Here is a 12,658-nt window from a genome sequence, read left to right as displayed (position 1 = left end):
ATACAAACCCAATAATCAGTTCCTGTTTTTGATTCTCACCATCCACTAGCATATAAATTATACATAAATCATGTGTCATATACAAATACATAAATGATCAAAGTCAGGAATGGTTCAACCAGCTTAAATGTTAGAGACAAGGAAGGTAAGCAACAAAAAAAAGACAGAATACTTTGCCATCAGTAATAAAACTGGTACATCTCAAAATAACCAATACACTTAGGCAAACTTTATCAAAACAGTATGACAAAACAAGTTACTACATTTACTACTACAAAAAAAACTACTGTACTACAGTAACACTAAAACATTATTCACACTTCACTTCACATGACTTCACACTCTTATTGCTTCACAGTATGCCACACTTTAAATGCGGAATCTCCATCAAAAAAAAAAATAGAATAAAATAAATAAATAGGATGCAACTTCTTGAAACATCTTGAAGAAATGGAAAAATATCAGTTATTTTAAAATAATTTGCTTATTTGAGGCAGATTTCGTTCCTCCTTGTAAACCCCCATCCCCCTCCTCTAAAGGAAGTTTTCTTAATTATTGGAGTATTAGAGTCCAGCAACTTTCAGGGGAAACGTTGTTTTTAAAGGTGCTGCACAAATACAGTTGGATAGACTTGGGCTAAATTGAGTTAGAGAACAGACAGCTGCTCTGAGGAGGGCAGAGAGATGAGAGAATGGTTTCCTGTAAGGACACACACACACCACAAATACACACCACACAAGCACACACTTGTGATAAGAGCACAGCCGTTGTAAATCCTGGACAACTCAGCAAATATTTCTTTCTAAAAGACAGAAACTATGAAGCAACTCACCTCTCGGACCATATTCACAACAGTAGCACTGGCAGTACAGGTGCATCTCAATAAATTAGAATGTTGTGGAAAAGTTCATTTATTTCAGTAATTCAACTCAAATTGTGAAACTCGTGTATTAAATAAATTCAATGCACACAGACTGAAGTAGTTTAAGTCTTTGGTTCTTTTAATTGTGATGATTTTGTGTTTTGTAGGCTCAGGAAACCTTTGCAGGTGTTTTGAGTTGATTAGCTGATGACATGTCACCATATTCTAATTTGTTGAGATAATGAATTGGTGGGTTTTTGTTAAATGTGAGCCAAAATCATCACAATTAAACGAACCAAAGACTTAAACTACTTCAGTCTGTGTGCATTGATTTTTTTTTAATACACGAGTTTCACAATTTGAGTTGAATTTCTGAAATAAATGAACTTTTCCACGACATTCTAATTTATTGAGATGCACCTGTAGTACTGCAACATTGTACTTTGCATTTTGATTTTGTACCACACTGTCCAAATTCACTGAATTTTGGAGGTTTTAAGAATTATCATTGTGTCAGTTATATCTTCTACAGGCTTGAAACACGAAGAGACACATACAAGAGGGCAAAAGTGCATTCAAATGAAGACATATCTACTACACATCCCAGGGAGTTTTTACAGAAAAAAATAACCTCTTCAGATTTTTTAATACACACAGTGTTTATACTTGTCCTCGGCATCCTTTCATCTGGACTGAGATTTCAAACAGCTACTAGTGCTAGTGGAATCTTTGTATGGCAGTGGGCCTTTCTTGATAATTGGTATAATTAAATATAATTGGTGCCTATTACAGGTCCAATGTAATTGCAGGATGTATTGACGCAGATAAATCCTCAACTCTCAAGAAAACAGAGAGAAAAAAGCTGAATCAATTATAGTAGTGCATACAAATACATTTACATATTTATGTGCTTAATAAAAATAACCTGAAATTGTACCTTTGGTATACTAAACTGGTATACTTAAAGTCTGCTATAGATTAGAGCTGCTAATATTGTACTTAACGCACTTTAATTGTGCGGAAGTAGTGCTGAAGTTCAACTAAAGATATACTGAAGTATATTTGATTGTGCTAAAGTGTAACTATTGCAAGTATACTTCAGGTACACTTTAAATATTTTGCATTTAAAGACTGATATTATTCAAAGATCAAATAATCTTCATCAATAATGACAATAAAACACATTTTAGGCTTAATATTAAGAAATGTACATTGTGCACAAGTAGTACTCCAAAAACAAAAAAAGCTTAATTATACTTTTTATATCAGTAAGTCTTGAGCGATATGTCAGTAAGTATGCTAATAGATTTGAACTATACTTTGTATGAAATAAATGTACTTTAAATACATAATTACTTTTTTTACTAGGGTCACCAAGGCTTCATTTATATTTGATCAAAAAGATAATAAAAAACTGCAATATTGTGTAATATTTTTCACATTTTTGTTTATTTTAAAATGTAATTTATTCATGGCAAAGGTGAATTTTTAACAGCCATTACTCCAGTATCACGCGATCCTTCAAAAATCATGCTAATATGCTGATTTGGCGCTTAATAAACATTTCTACTTTTCATAATTTTTTTGATAAAGAAAATTTTATTGAAATGGAAATTGTTTTAAGATTATAAATAATGTCACTTTTGATCAATTTAATGGTTGATGAATAAAAGTATTAATTCCTTGCAAGAAAAGAAAAAAAACAAACAATCTTACTGACCTCAAACTATATGTATATAGACAAACAACAGATAAGGAGGCAGATGGTCACTGATAAATAGCATGTGAAATGTATTGTGTCCAATGATGAGTTAAGCAGATCTGTGGGTCTCTCCCCCCTGGGCAATTCATAAATACGGAGTGTTTTCTCAACTGTTTTGCAGACTATTGCACATCTGTACTATAACTTTGTTCTTAAACTTCCTTCATCTCCCCACACACAAACAGGGTTTTAAATAGCCCCCGTCTCCAGTTTCTCCCCTGATCACTGGTATCCTGACAGAGGATGGTGTCTGGGACTTTAGTTTTGTTGTTTTATATGTCCCTTATCCTTTGCTCTACATAATGTATGTTCCTTTGATGCAGGAAAGAGGAGGGTGAAAACAAGGTAAGCGTAACCCATGTGAAATCCCTTTAGGACAGCACAAACTATGAAAACATATCAAACACACAATCATGCCACCCAAAGCTTATAGTGAGAAAAAGAACAAAGCATCTACATGATATGTGTTATTTGTGAAGTGAGGTCATTTCCTGCAAACTCAAGTGCTGCTAACTTCCGAGGCAGCTGTGAAATCAGGTGAAAGGTTCAATACAAACGATACACCTCAGATGAGGCCAATGATTTCAACTAAAATCTGAAACTGAAATAAAAGTGCTTTCCATTCTCTGTATCTACAGTCCTCACAGTGGGACTGGAAAAAGGGTTTTCTTTATGATTATATTTCAAAATGTCCTACATTTCATAGCTGAGACAGCCTGAGATACTGCCAAAACATGACATTTATGAAGCGGAACAACCAACAGATAAAATGATGCAGAATTTATAAGCAAACTGAGTTTGCATTGAACTCCTGCATGCTTTCTCAGTGCCGTGTAACTACAAAATTTTTCAGAACAAGTATCTCTGAAAGTTAAAAATACAATCTGAAGTAAGTAAAAGTTAAAAGACGTAGGATATATTTCTTGTTCATTACTCTTAAAAATAAAGGCTCTTTATTGGCATTGATGGTTTCATGAACCTTCATCTTAAATATTCATGGGAACTTTCATTTCACAGAAGGTTCTTAGTGGGAAAGGTTCTTTAGATTATTACAATTTTCTTTACATTATGGTGTTAAATGGTTCTTTTAATAACTGATCACTGAAAAGTTATTTGTGGAACCCAAAAGGGTTCTTTGGCATTGCTGCGAAAACCTACTTTTGGAATCTTTGTTTTAAAAGTGCATCTCAAATACTGTAGCTTGCAATACAGTCTTAGAAGCCAACTAATTACACTTTACTGTCTTGTTTTACTGCACTTTACAATTTTATACTGGCGACACCACTTGTTTAACTCTTAGTGATGTTGAGTTATAAGTCCAGTGGTTTGGATGGCCAGCTGAGAAGGGCCTGCTTTTCCCATCACCTCTTGGCCTGCAGAAGAAATCTGTAGCCTGAAACACCCAACAAGGGAGACAGGCAGTTCCATAACTAACATATCAGATAGGAATGCTCTCTTTCCCTCTCTCCATTGTCCCTCCAGTCCAAACTGAAAAATAGCATGTGGTTCAGCAAATGTGAAGTTTTTGGAGGAGCTAAATTATTCTGTCAGTGTGGGCTTACGAGGGAGGTTGTTTCGAACCTTAATAGTTTTAAATCCAAAATGTAATGTGGCAAGCTGATCACTCAAGTAATACATACAAGTCTGAGGCCACACTGAAAATCTGGGATACAAAATCTGATTTAAACACGGAATGTATGAAGCATTAGGATCCTGATGTAAAATTAAGAAAAAATATGTATCTAAACAAATTTGTGACACTGGTCTTGTGAACTTCATTGTACAGACGGTCAGATGTTCTTCTGCTGAAGTTTAAGATGTTCTTTGGATCTTCTCAAAACATGATGTACAACATGATCATCAAGTTTTAAACAAACTTGTGGAGTTCACGCAGCTTGAGTCCTGCTGTCATTAAAGCAAACAGGAGACAAAAATTCTCCTATTTACTCAAATTGTTATGCTGATAATATAATTTTTAATTTTGGACTGAGGTGGTCCTCCAACATCTGACACCATGGATCATTCTGTTACGTAACTCCCACAAGCCAAAGATGAGATACTGAAAGGCTTTCCAACATTACAGTCAGTTCAGGATAAAGCATGATAGAGTGACACATATGTCAGTGTGTGACTAGAATCATGAAATTAATCTGTGAGGGTGTGGGTCAGAGGCTTAAACGGCCTCTCAGCATTGAGCTGTTCTTCTCTGGAGGTTTGGGATGAGGTCAAGGAATGAAGCCCTCTTTCATCCCATGCCTTTAGAATCAAACTGATTCACTGACTGATACTCCTCCCAACAGCAGAAACACACCCAGAGACACATTTTTCAAAACCTCTTAAACCTCTTGTCCCACTCTGTATGTGCTATTTATGATTTTCACCTGGTGGATGAAAACACTCTTTTAGATTTACACTGAAGGAGGGACCTCAGCCAAAATGCCATAAAGATGTGGGTGGGCTCTTTGGACTTATAAGTAACCACTAATAAGAAGACCAATAAGTAAACACTTGCAACATCCTAGAAAACACCCAGAACACCCTAACAAACAACTAACTTACCCTAGCTATGCCCTAGTAACACCCTAAAAACACATAGAACGCCCTAGCAACCACTTAAAACACCTTGCCATCCACCTGGTAAACACTCTTAAAACCACATAAAACACCTTACCAACCACCTAGCAACACCCAGAACAACCAGAGCAACCACCTAAAAAGTTAACACCACCCAAGTAAACATTATAAGGCTGGGACACTCCAAGCTGACTTCAAAGAACTAGCGGCGACGAAAGCCGACGGTGTTGTCGCCTCGCGTCGGCAGCATCGGAACAAAAAGCCGTGCTTGAACGTGCTTGAACACACCGAACAGACTACAGCCAACTGCAAACTAATACGTGCATTCGTGAGAGGAATTAGCTGTCTATATCAGCAGCTATCAATAGTATATATTCGCCATTCAAAAGGAGAAAGTGAAATAAAGATATACGAGATAAATGCAGATATACGAAACATAAACAAAACAGCGCTTGCTTACCATTTTGAATATCAGTTGTGTTGTTAACTTTCTTCATTTTAAGCAGCTCATGTTGTTATGAAAACATTCTCATATTGGAATGCTTGGGGAAGATCATGTAACATTAGAACAGCCTGTGCCGCCTTCATTTACGTGCTCGTTTTGATCACTTTTGCTTTAATTCTCGGGCACTGACTCGTTCGCCAAACTGAACAGCCAATCAGAGTTCTCACTCACGTCGACGGTCCCGAGTGCCCCGACACCGATTCAACATGTTGAATCAAGCAAACATCTGCCGACGTGAGCCCAACAAGAGCTGACGAGTGGAACACACCAAACAAACTAGACACCGACCATCGACTTATTCATGTGTTCCGGGCTATAAAGACCACCTAAATCTCCCTAGCAACCACCTAGAACACCTTACCAACCACCTAGCAAAACCCTAGCAAACACCCTAAAACCACATAAAACACCCTAGCAACCATCTAGCAAACACCCAGAACAACCAGGGCAGCCACCTAAAACACCAAGTAAACATTATATAGAGACTAGGGATGGGTGATATATCAGTAGACATGATTAACCAGTATAAATTTGTCAACCGGTAGAGATTTTGGATTATCGTCTCTATTGCGGTTACATGCTCATGTGATGTTGCGGTGCTATTTTGTTATGAAACCGTAACGTTTGCACAGGTTTTAAGCACTGCGGTTTAAAAATAAGTGATTTTAAGCCATTAAAATGCATTCAGCAGCGAAAGAGAACTCATTTTACTATATGCTTGAGTTTTTTTTTTTTTTCCATTTAGGCTAGTATTAGTTTTTTGTGATATTGACACTGGTGACAAGGATTATGAAATTTCTATGGATTCAAAAAAAAAATTATATCATAAAGACCTTATTTAAAGCAAAAATAACTATATTGTGATATATATCGTTAACGTGAAATAAAATTACACATGTCGCAATATAAGATTTTGGTCATATCGCCCACCCCTAATAGAAACCACCTAAAACACCTTACCAACCACCTAGCAACACCCTAGCAAACCACATAAAGCATCCTAGCAACCATCTAGCAAACAACCAGGACAGCCGCCTAAAACACCACCCAAGCAAACACACTAAAAACCACATAAAACACCCTAGCAACCACCTAGAACACTTTACCAACCACCTACACACAAGTAAACACCATTAACCTTTGAACACACTAAAAAACACTTCGCAATCACTTGAAAACCCCTAGAAACAGCAAAGCAATGCATTAAAAATCACTCCAAGCAACCACCAAGCAACCCCTTACCAAAAAGAAGTATACTTCAAGTTTATTTTAAGTATACTTAAGTAAAGTTCAAGTATATTTTTAAGTATACTTTATGTAGAATGTATACAAATATCAGTGTACTAGTAGTATACTTGTAAGTGTATTATTTCAATACGCCTTGGGACTAAATTGGCCCACTTTCTAGTTTATAAAAGTATCCTTTTAAGTATACTTTAAGTATAACAGTAGTAAACTTTGAGTACACATCTAGTTTACATCAATATTTTTAGCTTGTACTGTAACTATACTAAAAGTGAACTTATAGATGTACTGATAGTTTACTAATTAAATACTTGTAGTAGCATTTTTAGTACACTTTGAAGTATAGTCTCAGTAAACTACTAGTTATTTTAGTAAACTACTAGTAAACTTAGATATAAGTTTATACTGCAAGTATACGCTTAAGTTTTGTGTAAGTGAACTTTACATCATACTTTAAGTATACTTCTATGTCCCTATTTAGATATCAATTTGTATATATTTTGTTATATGAATATCTGAACATACAAAAAATCAAAAGAAAGAACAGGGTATCTGCTTGTAAACAAAAACATTTTTATTCTAGCTTCATGCATTCTTTTTTAAACACTTGAATGTGGGTAAGTTTCATAAATAAAAAATAAAGAAATAAAAAACATTGTGAAAAAAAGCTGAAAAAAAGACTATGAATTGGATTCTGAATGATAATCAAAACGTAGATAGAGTCAATCAACACCCCAAAGCTTGACAGTCATTATTACCTCTTCATTGGTCGACATTTTATTCCATAACGTTACACAGTTTTGATGCTGTTTTATGTCTGATGATCATATTAGATTACATATGGAAGCATCTGTTGTTTCGGTTTCTTCTTCACTTGTGTTTTTTGGATATTCCGTACAGAAGATGTACTAGTGCCCCCTACCGTATAACAATGAATACATGGATTCTAGGAGCACAAGTGTAGCTCAAATATATTTAGACCTTTTTCTAAGTATAAGTCAAGTATACTTAAATTAAATTTTGCTATACTAATAGCACACTTGAATAGACTTCATTTTCGTAAGGGACACTATAGCAAACACAAAGAACATCTTAAAAAAGCTCTTAAACACCCTAGCAATCACCTAGAAACAGCCTAGTAATCACCCAAAACCACCCTAGCAAACACTTGAAACCCATTAGTAACCACATAGCAACATTATGTGGTTGAAAACCACCATGACAGCAACTTTTCACAAGAACGCACCATTGACTTTTGAAGCAAATCTGGTGTTTACTGGTGGAATCTATTTATTTCCTTTAAATTAAACAAATGTTGGCAGGTTCTTGTAGCTCATTTGTGAGGAACGTTCTACAGTGTGTGATAGGAATGCGTTCTAATAGAGAGCGATAAGGCAATCTGCATGTCTTCAAGGTTTGGACACATTTGTAATCAAAAGGGGAAATGCTCGGAAAAAATGTTAACCTTCACCATATGGAAAGGGTGAAAAGTGAATGTGTCTGTCATGGTAATCCCTACACATCTTCCTCCCACATGGTGAGCAAATAACAGCGTGAACAACCATGACCGTTCCCCCTAGAGCCCCACTGCCAGCTTTAAATGAAGGGTAAAGTGCCAAAGAACATATGATGTGAAGCTCAGTTAGAAGTCATAACGGCATGTTTCATTCAAGTGCTCAAACAACAGCATCAGAAAAGTGGATCCAGATTTGCACAATTATGTTCTAATACCAGTTGCTGGCAATAAAAAGGCAAGAGGACAAGGAACAGATAATGATTGTGTCATCTGATTCCTTTCAGAGGAATTTGCCCAAATTGAATAGGACACCTCAGCAAGGTGCCATAATACCTCAGTGGGCACAGATGGCGGCTTAAAACTGTGCTGAGACCATCAGAACACAAGATATGCTTGAGGTAGTGCCGTCAATGAACAGCATGATTTATGTACAATTTGAATCTTCTTCTGACCTAGTCAGCTTCAAAATAAGAATTTTATTTGAAAATAATCTGAATATCAGTTAATGTGATGACTAAACAGCAACACAAACTGGATTCCAACTGCATGTCATCAGCATGTATTAATCTGTTAATCTGGTGAACATAAATCACAGTTCACAAACACTCTCAAATCTTAAAGGGGTCATATAATGCGATTTCAAATTTTCCTTTCTTTTTGGAGTGTTACAAGCTCTTGGTGCATAGAGAAGATCTGTAAAGTTGCAAAGACTAAAGTCTCAAATCCAAAGAGATATTCTTTATAAAAGTTAAGAGTCAGCCACGCCTACCTAAAACGGCTCGATCTAAAACGCCCCCCACATGTCTACGTCACGATGTGGGAAGATTTGCATAATGCCGCCCAAATGTTCACGCAAAGAAAGAAGGCGTAACTTTTATTCTCGCTGTAGTATTGTTGTTGCCGCCGCCGCCATGTTGTGAAGGCGCTGTGTGTTTTGTTGTGAAAGCTAAACTACTTTGTTTGGCCTTCCAAAAAAGGAGGATATCCGCTTTGTCATGCCTGGAGCTGATCCATGCTGGTCGCTGAGGAAATACATCAACTTCGCGCTGTGGATCGCCGGATCGGCTTTCACCGTGGACGAAGCGGAGTCCAGCCCGGGGTCGTCACATGTGGTTGCCGCAAGCCCGCCGGATGCTCCTTCGTTGAATCCAGCCTCAAGCCCGCCGGCCGCCGCTCACTCTAGCCATTCTATTGTGTGACGCTGTGTTTCGTTGTGAAATCAAAAATACTTTTTTTGGCCTTCCAAAAGAGGACACGACTAGAAATCTTTTGAGCAGTGTAGAGTAGCGTTTGTAGTTTGTCATTTCTCCGATCACAAATGCAGGCATGGTTTTATGTTTGTAAATACAACTTAACCACTGATTTCTAGTTGTGTCCCTTTTGGAAGGCCAAACAAAGTAGTTTCGCTTTTACAACAAAACACATAGCGCCTTCACGACATGGCGGCGGCGGCAACAATACTAAAGCAAAAATCAAAGTTACTCCTTCTTTCTTTGTGTGAACATTTGTGCGGTGTTATGCAAATCTTCCCACACAGTGATGTAGACATGTGGGGGCGTGTTTAAACGAGGCGTTTTAGGAGGGCGTGGCATATCTCTTTGGGTTTGAGACTTTAGTCTTTGCAACTTTAGGGATCTTATCTATTCACGAACAGCTTGTAACACTCCAAAGAGAAAGGAAAACTTGAAATCGCATCATATGACCCCTTTAACTTTTTTATGTAACGGTGGAAATAAACTTATATATCTCATAAACTTTGGCCTTCACAGTTGTGCTAAGCTGCATATGGGTCACTTTATAGCATATGAAGGAGAGTCCAGAGCACATCAGGCCCCTCTCAGCTAAATCAAACCTAGTTAGTGCCAAAAACCCATGACATCATTTAGGAGTTTAGCAGAGGAGGGAGTGGTGAATATCACATCATAATTAAGGACACATTCTGTGCAGCTTTTATATGCTGGAGCTGTTTAGATTTTTACCATCTGTTACGTCAGCCCACACCCCTCTTCTGCTTTATGTCTATTCTTTATGTTTTTGTCTACATGATGACTGTTTAATGGCATGTAATTAACTGTTATGGGACAAAAAAAACAAATGTAAATCAAACATGCAGCTTTCTAAGGACAGCACAAACCCTGGAGTGATCTGAGTCCTCATTTAACCTGCGTGTGTATACATTGGACAGCACTGAGCAAATATACCCCCCCCCCCAAAAAAAAACAAAGAGAGCCATGTAAATAACAAGAGTGTATAATGAATGTAAATCAAACATGCAGCTTTCTAAGGACAGCACAAACCCTGGAGTGATCTGAGTCCTCATTTAACCTGCGTGTGTATACATTGGACAGCACTGAGCAAATATCCCCCCCCCCCCCAAAAAAAAGCCAAGAGGACATGGCAAATAACTTGAGTTTTTGGAGCACAAGAGCGGTATTCACTCCAAGACTGAAGCTCTTTCTGTTTCAGTTTATAACCCAGACTCTTATTCTGCTAATAGTTTACCAGCTGAACCACACGAATGTGATGTCACAATGTCAGCTATTATAATTTGTGTGTCATTCTCATAATATAATAAAATTTATCAGTCCACCTGTATTAGGCATCCTTAATAACACTGCAACTGGGGGCATTAGAATTCCTATAACTACTATGTGCAATTTATTAAATTATACTCCCATGAAACACACTTTTCTTATAAACCAAAATTCCCATGCAAGTACTTTAACATATGCAGAATTTAGGCAATACAACCTTTTTATCCAGCATTTGTATTACTTTAAGTCAACAAACAAATGGGAGTAAAATTTCAGCTGAAAAGACTGAACAATAAAGAGAAGTGAATGTTGGAATGAGTTTCCACTCTGGTCCAATACTTCCTGTTCACTGCTGGCCAGATGAAATAAGAGCAAAACAATCCCCATTATGCAGGAACAGCTGTGTTCCCCATCAGGGGAAGGAAACCCATTTTCTGCAGTATATGCGCTCAGAATGTGTGACATTCCAGTGAAATCACATTCACGCTTTAGTGCATTCACAAAGGCAGTATATCAGAGATTCTGAGATTGCTGCAAAAGAGCGGTGGAATGCATAACTGAATATGTAAATCTTTGGAGAAAAAAAGGAAATTGTGCTAATACTTTCATTGCGGTCTCCATGTTACACACATTATAAGGTGTAACTTTATATTAGCTGTCTTTAACTACAATATTAATTGTTAGGTACAATGTGTTTATTGTGTTCATGCTATATGGCAAAACACTTTTGATGCTATTGAGGTGGGATACAGGTAAGGTTACGGACAGGTATCATGTATGGTTACCCAAGATGTGGATGAGTTTTTTTCTTCATTGGAACAGATTTGAAGAAATTTAGCATTGCACCACTTGCTCACCAATGGATCCTAGTGAATGGGTGCCATCAGAATAAGAGTCCGAAAAAGCTGATAAAAACATCACAATAATCCACAAGTAATCCACATGACTCCAGTCCATCAATTAATGTTTTGTGAAGAGAAAAACTGCATTTTTATAAGAAACAAATCAAACAAACAAATAAAATAGTTTTAACTCGAAACCATCGCTTCTGGCCAAAATACATGCCCATAACTCCCCAATGAAAAAGTCCATCTGTTGTCTTCTCACATCAAAATCCACCAACTTTTTCACTTGAGAAAGTAATATTATGGCTCCAGAATATTAGAGGACTATATTTAGCCAGATGCAACCGTTTGATATTAAAATATTTAAAATAAATATCTCCTCACAAGATTTGGGATGTCTGGAGACAGTTTAAATCAGCTGTTTGGACTCTAATTCTGATGGCACCCATTCACTGCAGAGGATCCACTGATAAACAAGTGACGTAATGCAAAATTTCTCCAATTCCTTCCAAAGAAACAAACTCATCTACATCTTGGATTTCTTGAAGGTGAGCAAATTTTCAGGAACTGTCCATTTTTGGATGAATTATTGCTAGCCTCTTTACAACAAGGTCCACAAAATAATAATAAAGTGAATTTTATTACTCAGTATTTATGTACATGCACAGCAGAGTCACAATTGTAGCCTAAGTGACATGGAGCTGTTGCATGATATTGAGCTGTGGGTTAAATGATGCTAGGTGGGGTTAAAGGTGTGGTGGGAGTTTGGGTGGGTGTGCACTCTGCATCAAACTGTATAACAAATTGGTGACATT

The 12,658-nt window shown here is 37.0% G+C and overlaps 1 protein-coding gene across 1 annotated transcript in view; it reads right to left on the bottom strand.

Annotated features, from left to right (window-relative positions):
• LOC107564706 (protein Niban-like) overlaps positions 1-12,658 on the bottom strand; it is a 29,640-nt gene that overhangs the window by 16,497 nt on the left and 485 nt on the right. The window lies entirely within an intron of this gene.

This window comes from Sinocyclocheilus grahami, unplaced genomic scaffold, assembly GCF_001515645.1.
Source record: "Sinocyclocheilus grahami isolate Dianchi unplaced genomic scaffold, SAMN03320097.WGS_v1.1 scaffold957.1, whole genome shotgun sequence".
Lineage (NCBI taxonomy): Eukaryota > Metazoa > Chordata > Actinopteri > Cypriniformes > Cyprinidae > Sinocyclocheilus > Sinocyclocheilus grahami.
This window is presented reverse-complemented; position numbering and strand designations above follow the sequence as displayed.